This window comes from Hemibagrus wyckioides, linkage group LG27 (genome assembly GCF_019097595.1).
Source record: "Hemibagrus wyckioides isolate EC202008001 linkage group LG27, SWU_Hwy_1.0, whole genome shotgun sequence".
NCBI lineage: Eukaryota > Metazoa > Chordata > Actinopteri > Siluriformes > Bagridae > Hemibagrus > Hemibagrus wyckioides.
The window spans coordinates 5,730,904-5,741,267 of record NC_080736.1 but is presented as its reverse complement, the minus strand read 5'-3'; positions in this window follow the sequence as shown (position 1 = coordinate 5,741,267).

The following is a 10,364-nucleotide window of genomic DNA, read 5'->3' as shown; positions in this document are numbered from 1 at the left end:
CAACGAAAATCTAACAAGCATCATTGAGTGCTTATGTTCTGAATTTATTAACCTCATAAAATGCATAGCTCACATTTTGTAAATCTGCTCTTAACATCTCATAAAATTAATGGCTTATATTTATTCTTTGTATATAATACTCTAAGTTGTTACATTATTAACATCAACATTCATGTTCGCAAAAATGCAGAAGTTTTAAATAAATTATAAACTTGTCCTATGAAAATAAAGTTAAAAAAATAAAATCATAATTCTACCTTCAGGCTGTTTATTGCTTGTTTTAGAAAGATTTTTTATTGGCCACAAATTTTTTATATTTACATGTTTATTTTTTTAGTTATTGTTTTATTGTATAGTATGAGTTCATGTGTTTTCGGATGTGGTCTCCTAGTGTGGCTCTAACCATTGTACACTTACCATGGTGATCTTACTACAGCACTCAGATTACATGTCAGATTTTGTGCCAGAGACTGATTACTAAGGATTACCTAGATTTAATGGACTTCTCGAATAATTTCATATTAATGCCCCTGTTTTTGGAAGGATATGTTCAACAAGCACATATGGTTGTGATGCTCATGTGTTCACATACCTTTTTGCTATATAGCGTATTTTCTAAAAGAAGGTGACCTTTTCGTTTGAGAGAAGAGTGTGGTGTGGCTATGTAGAGGTTTGATGCTAAGCTAACGGCATCATGCCTCTTGTGCTGCACTAAAGTTAGCTTCATATGCGGACAATTCTCATATATTTGTATGATTTGAATGCGACATCGAAAAGAGAACCAACTACACCTGTTTCTTTAGGTCAGGAAACACCTGGGGGTTACTGTACTTCACAAACCAAGCTAAAGAAAGTGAGGTTTATTTGGAATAGCCTTGCTTGATTTGCATAACAGGTCAACCCAGGTTCAGTGCATATCACCAATGAAATATGACTAAATAGTATCCGAGGTCAGAATCAGGGTGTAATATGTTGAAATGAGGATCCCAAAAGTACTACAATGGTCTACTACTTCATGTAGAATTTTGAAGTGTGATTTAAAGTAAATTAAAGTATGTAGTATAAATTATATGAGAAATAATCTGTTTAGAAAAGCAGAAATGCAAAGACAAATGCACTGTGGCATCGTGCCAAACTAGCCAATAACGTTCTTTTCCATTACATGAGGTTTGAATGTTTCAGCATACTCTTTTGTTACCAACCAAGTATGCAGTTTTTCTTTGCAAAACTGTACAGATGTTTAGCGCATAGTATAATTAGGTCAGTTGGTTGAATTCAGTATGAGAATCTATGAATCCTTAGGGACCGATGCTAAAGTGCGGCACACAAGAAAAGTGTGAAATGTTTGACAATTGAAATCACATTACCGTCTGATTTCAGTAGGATCGATAATACATGATCTCTCTGTTTTTAAAGTAATTCAGGTACTGGGCTTTGGTTATTATCCAAAAAAGTTTGATCTTGCCTCCCTGACTATTTCTTTGTTTTTTTTCTGTGTGTTTTTGCTGCCATGCTTCTTCTGATTGGAACAGTTGTAATTTATGTTATCTGTACAGGGATTTAATAATGGGTTACCATCTTGTCAAGCCTAGGGTTTCCGTTTTTGTCCAAAAAGTCCACTGAATTTCAATCTCTGTTCTTGACTCACCTTGACACTTGCTTTTGTTTAGACTCAGACCTGCCTTGGTCATGACCCTCTTAAGACTCACAACTAGTCCTGGTCTTAGACTCCACTGGGTGCTATTGACTGTATGTGCGACTGATATTTTCAGTAAAAGAAGATTTGTCTCTACACCTTTTTAATATCTACAACAAAGCATTTCCAGTATGAATGAGGACAGTGTCTGGGCTTAGACCCATGAATGTGTGTTCTGAGATTTTAAAATGTTTTGAGGAGAAAATTCACTTATACAAAGCCAATCATTTGAAGAAGAGTGAGCTATGAATAAAATACCGGAAAGACACACACACACTGCTGTAACTATGAGACTCTAGTTAAAAAGTGTTTCTTGGAACCTTTGACAGATATTGTGCTGATGTTTCAAAGCTTCCAGTGTTTCTGTGTGAAATTATCAAGTATTCTATTTTAAGTAGACTTCCTGTGTATGCCCATTTTGGAGGAGGAAACAGGAAATTTTGACCCACACTGCTTACAGAAGGCAAAATCAAAAGCATAACAATATAATATAAAAGATAACTGAGGTTTTAGGTTCAGTAGTGTTTGGCAGGTATGAGCTAACATGCTGTCTAGTTTGCTAACATTTTAGTCTGAATGTGTTCTTAGTCTCTAAACTCGGTCAAGTCTGCTGGCCATGCTAGTCACTTTCAGCTTGTGTGTTTTGTTTTCTGCTCTGTGTTTCTTTCTTTGCTCTCTTTTTAGTTAACTAGCTAGCTACCACTAGACAGCTAGTGATCATTGGCAGTATAGTTTGCTATCAAACATTAGCACCCATGTGGATAGTTCCAAACTTGGTCACATGTGCCTAGTTTATCATGACAGGTTTTATGTTCTTCACTATGTGTTTTTAGCAACCTAGCGGAATTTTTAACTAGCTAGTTTTAACAGTATTTGTCTAGATGTCTGCAGAATATTTTTCTAGACTACAGAGTTTCATCATCTCTAGTTTCATTCTCAGATTTAACTGCTCCCAGAACGAGTTGATCACAGCGCCAGTTTCAGGCAGCTTTTGTTGTCTGTGTTTGTTCTTTGTTTGGGGGTTTGTATTATCCAATGAGAGAAATCATCAGAATGACATCTGGCAGCTGTTCACATTGAATGACTTAATCTCTTGACATGATGGTGAAAGTGACCTCTTCAGATCACAGGCTCATTTCTTGTGTTGGGATTCTTTGTTTTTTTTAAGCTCATTTCAGCTGGCTAGTCTGCTAGTTGATTTGTTGCTTGCTATGTAGTTACTACATACTTCATACTAATACGTTTTGTACTATCTCTAATACTGTTGTGTATATTGTCTGTATTGCATTTTATTTTACTGTAGTACTCCAGCCATGTATAATATCTGACTATAAAGAAGCATAACATTTCCCTGTATTATGTTTAATCCTGTGTTCACCAACTTGTTTTGCTTTTTATGTTGCCCTATGTAATGGGATAGGATGACCTAAACTCTTCTTGACTCTTGAGTAATAATGTTACACCATAAAAAATGGCCTCTTGAGAGCTATTCAAGATCCAGACTTTCTACAGCTTTTAATGAAATGGCCCACTACAGACAAAAAGAAAGTAAATCACCAGAGTATGCCAATGTTAACAAACCACCAACAGATTTTAATGTTTTTTTTATGACGTTTTTCAATTTGGATAGTCTGAATTTGAACTTACTGTCTAACAGAAATTGGGGTCTGTGCTTATAACGCAGCCAGCTTGAGAATAATTAGTTATAAACACAATCAAAAGGTTCCCCAAGACCCTGTTCTTTCTTCATAACCCATTTCCAGAATGTTTTCCAAAAAAAAGTGTTCTTATCTGAGAAATTGAGTATAAATGTGACCGTCGTGTTTGGCTCAGCTCAGTGGAAAACCCAATGGCACATTAATATACATCAAAAACATGAGTCATGGCAGCCATTATAATCAGTTATCTGCATCCAGCCTTTTAAATCACCATCAGACATGTTTTGGTTCACCTTTGCTTAAGTGTCGTCTGTTGAGAATGTCCATCCTTTATTATTATTATTATTATTATTATTATTATTATTATTATTATTATTATTATTATTATTGTACTCGTTTAAAATTGAAATATTTGTTTACATTTTATGAAGGAATACTTCAGATTATCTCAAACAAACAAGCAAGCAAACATTATTATTATTATTAATTATTATTACCGTTTTGCCATGTGGTGCAGTCCAACAAAAGCACAGAGAGTATTTACAGTACTGAATAAAAACTATTCATGCCTGACTTCCTCGGTCACACCCCAAATACTCTCTGTTTAGAGAGGAAGTGTCCCATGATGACCTCCGCTCTCTAATATTAGACCGATGGTGGAGATACACTCTGACTTCATACAGAGGAGCTTGAGGTACATTAGTCTTGTTGGAAAACAAGAAAGGAATAATAGCTAACACATCAGATTCATACAAACACACTGTTCTCTGTTCTTTGGCCTGTGGCTTCGGACAGGATTAATGGTCAACTTTAACAAGGAATGATCATGGTCATTTTTGAACACCACTGAATATAGAAGAAAAGAAACAAGAAACAAGAAGAATGTATATATATATATATATATATATATATATATATATATATATATATATGTATGTATATATATATATATTTATTGTACATGTTGCCTTATATTATATATATATATATATATATATATATATATATATATATATATATATATATATATACATACATATATATATATATATATATATATATATATATATATATATATATATATATATATATATATATATATATATATATATGTATGTATATATATATATATATATATTGTACATGTTGCCTTATATTATACATATTGTTTTTGCTTCTTGGAGATATATTCAGTATATATATTTAATGAAAGGACAATGTATACGTTTATAATTAGCCATTGCAAAACACTGATATTTTCATTCCTGTAGTCACTTCTATGTATATTTGAATATAGGTTTGGTGTTATTATCTTGAAAGATCCATCCATGGCCTATGGTCTAATTCTTAACTTCCTGTCAGAGGCAAATACATTTTGCGCAAAGATATCCTGGTATGCATGGGAGTGGGGTGATGTGGATGAGGCAGGTAATGAATGCCCTCATTACAGACCTGGCTGTGCCCAGTAGAATTTATTCGTTGATTTATTGATTTATTATGAGTGACCTCAGTTGTGCAGGTCAAAATGTAATCAATAATGTTAATGCCAATCCATTTGTCACCATCATTTATGAGTAATATAAGTCCTACAGTTACAGTGAAATACTTGAATCATTATTATCATTGTTTTCTGGCTACTTGTCACAATTCTCAAAACATCAGGTGGTCTTAATTGGCACATTGCCAATCCATCAATGGTAGGTTTTATTTCTTGGGAACGACTTTTTCTCCAGCCACCATTATAGCCTGGGATGTTATGTTACTTCAGTAATCACATCAGTAATGGTTTGTTTACAAGTGTATGAAAGTATGCCAGTGATGAAAATCTACTAAACCACTTAAAATTCTTTTGAAAAACACAACAGGATACAATTACTACTTTATTTTGATGCTGTTCCCTGCCACTCAGGCCTTTTAATTTGCAGTTTCATCACGGCACTTAAATTAGATCTCTCTTGGATGTATGTCCAATCTGTGGTATAATAGCTCTACATAATACAAATTAATGGCCGCCAGAGTAAACAGCTGCTATTTTCATGAATAATGTTAATTATTGTCAATAATGGACATTGTATTTCGCTCATTTCTAGCTGTTAAATTAATAGTCCCACTACCATCAGCACCCTCTTTCCTTGTGCAGCTTATTTTGTGTCCCAGTCCCATCTATTGACAGAACGAAGATTTTATCAATGTGGTCACATGGATTAATCTTCAGCAATTGGATTATGAGCTGAGGACAAGGCCTTCAGTATGCACCAACTGGTCTAAAAAGTCCTCGAGCTCCTCAATCACATTATGGTTGAACAGGGATTGCAATTAGACCTCTGTCTCTGGAGAGATTAGCTTTTATTTTATTTGTTAAACAAATTTGGTAACTTTGACCTTTTTTGGTGTGTTAGGTTGAGTAACTGCAAAAGGGAGCAAATAAGACAGGAAAGGAGATGTCGAGGAAAACCAGGGAGATGACAGCCTGAGAAATGGCCGGCAGGAGAGAGGTGTAGGAAAGCGGAAATGAGGAGAAGGAGGCAGAAAGAGAAATTCTGCCACTTATCTGTGCTGAAAATCTGCCGATTGGGAACACTGGAAAACAGGAGTCAGTAAGCTTGTCTTGTTTTCCCATCGGCATAGGAAACACATAAAAAAATTTAATAAATCACAAAACAAAAATAAAACGAATTAACAAGATCCTACCATAGACAAGATATGGTGCTCTCATGAAAAAGTGCCTCTTTGCTGCTGCACTCTTCAGTGTAGAGACCTATATAAAGACCTGAGTGCTTTAAAAACTCTGTGCTTGATAGTTTGTTGATATCCACACAGTAAGAAAACAGAATATCGAAGATCAGATCTTACATTTAGAAACTACATCAATAAAGACTGCAGACTTGATAGATAAATGCTTAATGACAATGCTTAAATGATGAAAGATGGTTATGGTTCAATAAAGATAAGTATAAATGTAATGTTGAGTTAATATTAAGAGTGAATAGAGCTACACTATATTGCCAAAGGTTTTGGGACATCCCTCCAAATCATTGAATTCGGGTGCTGTTTTTCAGGGGTTGGGCTTGGCCCCTTAGTTCCAGTGAAAGGAACTCTTAATGCTTCAGCATACCAAGAAATTTTGAACAATTTCATGCTCCCAACTTTGTGGGACCAGTTTGGGGATGACCCCTTCCTGTTCCAACATGACTATACACCAGTGCACAAAGCAAGGTCCATAAAGACATGGATGAGCGAGTTTGGTATGGAGGAACTTCACTGGCTTGCACAGAGTCCTGATAGAGCACCTTTGGGATGAATTTGAGCAGAGACTGTGAGCGGATGGATATGATATGATGATATGGAGTGGGCCCATCCTTTGCAGCTGTAACAACTTCAGCTCTTCTGGGAAGGTTTGCACAAGGTTTAAGAAAGTGCTTTTTGGGAATATTTGATCATTTCTCTAGAAGTACATTTGTGAGGTCAGGCACTGAGGTTGGACGAGAAGGCCTGGCTCGATTCATCCCAAAGTTGTTCTATCGGGTTGAGGCAAGCCAGTCAAGTTCCTCCACACCAAACTTGGTCATCCATGTCTTTATGGACCTTGCTTTGTGCACTGGTGCACAGTCATGTTGGAACAGGAAGGGGTCATCCCCAAACTGTTCCCACAAAGTTGGGAGCATGAAATTGTCCAAAATGTCTTGGTATTGCTGAAGCATTAAGAGTTCATTTCACTGGAACTAAGGGGCCAAGCCCAATCATTGAAAAACACCCGAATTCAATGATTTGGGTGTCCCAAAACTTTTGGGAATATTGTGTATGTCATAGTGGCAAAAATAATGTTTGCATATCTGTTGTGCAAATCACCATGAATGCCACCATATGTGATTCATAGTGTGTGAGTGTTAATGTGCAGAAAGAGGACCACTGTGTAATATCACCCTTACTCCTGTTATGGACTAAATCTTTATTAGACTAGGGATATGTTACCAATTTGAAGTGGCACAAATCTGATTTTTCATAGTACTGTGTATAACCAAAAATCCAATCTTTCCAAATCAGACCTGAGACACTTTTGTATGTGGTCCCAGAATAGATACACACCAGTGTTATCAGAATTCAACTGATTTTTCCCCACTGTGCATGCTCATATCACTTTCCTAATTATCCAGTGTTGGCAGTGTGTCAAATAAACAATGGCAGAGTTAGAAGGAACCTGAAACTGTACACTTAAACAATTGCACAAGAAATCAATGTGCACATTTGGGGAATTTTGGGGGACAAGTGGATTTAGATTATATTTGAGAGAGTTTGCCAGTTTCTGCCAGTTGGGATTATGAAGGTGCCAATAAACTGTAGGAAGAAGCTTGCAGTGTGAAAGTGGCCTATGTGCTGTTTGTGGAACCAGGGCTGCATGTAGTTTGGTAAATCTCAAAAACCTGCACTAAGGTTCCTTAGTTGGGTCTCCAATATTTAACGTCACTGAGACATGCAGGAGACAACCATATACACCCAGAAGTCATGTTGACACATTCAAATCTAGTTCTTCCTGGAAGAGCTGAAAAGCCCACTGGGACAGAATGTACTTGCCCTTGTCTGAACCCAAAATCAACTTACTTCCCATCATCTTTTACTAATTTGTGTCACTTTGTACAGAAATCAGTAACTAGGCCACAAAGTCCTTCTCATTGTCCTAAGATCAGGTCTGATCTTAGTATCCACTGCTGCCTTTGCTTAGGGTTGGAACACCTTGTTGGCTTCTACCCTGTTTAGAACTGCACAGTGGATGGAAAGATCAGGTCACAAGTAAGCTAATAACTTTGGTACAATGAACCTGGACAACCCAGTATTCACTGTCATTTGGAGCCTGCACTTACCCAGAGAGAAAATTCCAGGAATAAAATACTGTTAATACTAAAATGCAGTAATGTGTATTCCACTGGATATAATCTTTTATGGAAATTTGTGATCTCATATGAACTTTCCGTGCCATGTTTATGACATGGTTATGTCAAAGAAGTGTAACCAGATGGCAAATTTTCCAGGATTCTCTGCAAACTCAATGAAAACAAACGAACAAATAAGGTTAGTTTGTTTTCATTCAGTTTGCAGAAGATCCTGGAAAGACTTTTGAACTTCTAAATCTTGATCAGACGTTCAAGCTCACTTTTTTTTATTACAACAGAGACAATTCAGCCAACGTCAGTTGTGTGCCACTGTGGAAGTCTTTTCCACGAGAAAGTATTTTCCGAATTCTTCCACTATCAGTCATGAAGATCGATGTGACTGATGTTTCAAATACTTTCCAGGGTTTTTTTTTGTGCCCAGGTTTCCAGGTTTGTGTTCTGATTCTTTATGCATTTGCACACAATATAACCACATCCACCCATGTCCCCAATCTCACCACTACCTCATATTACCAACATGCCAGGCACACACATATACACAATATAATATAATACAGTATTCCAAGCAGAATATTGAATCAGGGCACCAGTCAACAGCTCCCGGGAGTTTGAAACAACTGTAAGTCTTTACTACACATGAGGTAGCGGTAATGTGGCTTGTATAGTTATAGATCTTTTGTGACTGGAAAGATATGATTTCAAATCCCATAGTTTGGCCACTTACACTGTCCTATGCTTGGATTATGCACATGTTTAAATAATGAATTGATTACACCAACATTTTTATGGAACACAAACAATGCAGATACAGTGATTATTTTCAATGTATTTTGACCTGTGAAATGTTAGAAATAATGTGAAAATATATGAATACATGAATGTTTCTAAACCTGAAATCTCTAACATTACAGGGGCTGAGACAGAGGTAGTTTTTATAACACAATGGCACATGGTCCAGATCAACATCAAAATAACAGACACAGGTGAACCGATCAAGAAATAGCATGAACTACGGCAAGCAAGAGCAAGTCGAGAAAACCAGAAATGAGATCAAAACAGCAGAAGGACAATTAATAAAGACTTTGTAATGTCTGGTAGAATTACACAAATCGTATACTACACAAATCATATACAGCTGCGCTCTGACCCCAACGTCCTCAGCTAGGATATGCGAAGAAAATGATTCCACTGTGCTGTAATATATGTCTGGCGATGATAATAAAGGCTTCTTCTTCTTGTTCTTCTATTTCACGATTTCACTTAGTGTTTGAGTCACTTTTATGGGGGAATACCAGTGAGAGTATGATTGGAAAGAGGTGAACGGAATTTGTTGTGTCCATGTTTGTAGGCAGCAGTGAATCTTGGGAGTTGGAGTTCAAAGCCTCTGATAACCTGGCATTTACATTCTTTTCCTTATGTGCTCCATCTTTTGCCATCAGTAGGGTCCAAAAATGTGTGTATAGGTTTAATTTATCAAGTTTCATTAATTCTTTCCATCATTTACTTATTTATATACAAATGTATGAAAATATGGAGTTTGTCTTACCACAATGAAGTAGGTAATTTATCCTATAACACCAGAGAAGTGTAGCTTATTTCATGGCTACAATATACGGGCAAAAGTTTCTGGACACCTTTTGTAGTCCTCTTTTGCCGTTATAATAAGTTCCGCTCTTTTGGGACGACTGTATACTAGATGTTGGAGCGTGGCTGTGTGAATTTGTGTTCAGTCAGCTACAAGAGCATTAGTAAGATCAGGCTCTAATGTCATGTGAGGAGGTCTGAGGTTCAGTCAGAGTTCTAGTTCATTCCAAAGGTGTTAGTTCTTCCACACTAAACTTGTCAAACTATATCTTCATAGACATTGCTTTGTGCACAGGCACATGGTCATGTTAGAACAGGTTTGGGTTTTTTAGCTGCAGTAAAGGGAAATTTTAATGTTACAGCATGCAGAGACATTCTATACAATTGTGCGCTTCCAAATTTGTTGCAACAGTTTGGGGAAGACAAATGGGTGTGCTAATAAGGTGTCTATAAATGTTGGTGATATAGTGTATTTTGCCATCAGATATGATTTTTCAATTTATTAATGAACCACACGTCACTTTTTTAACTGTATAC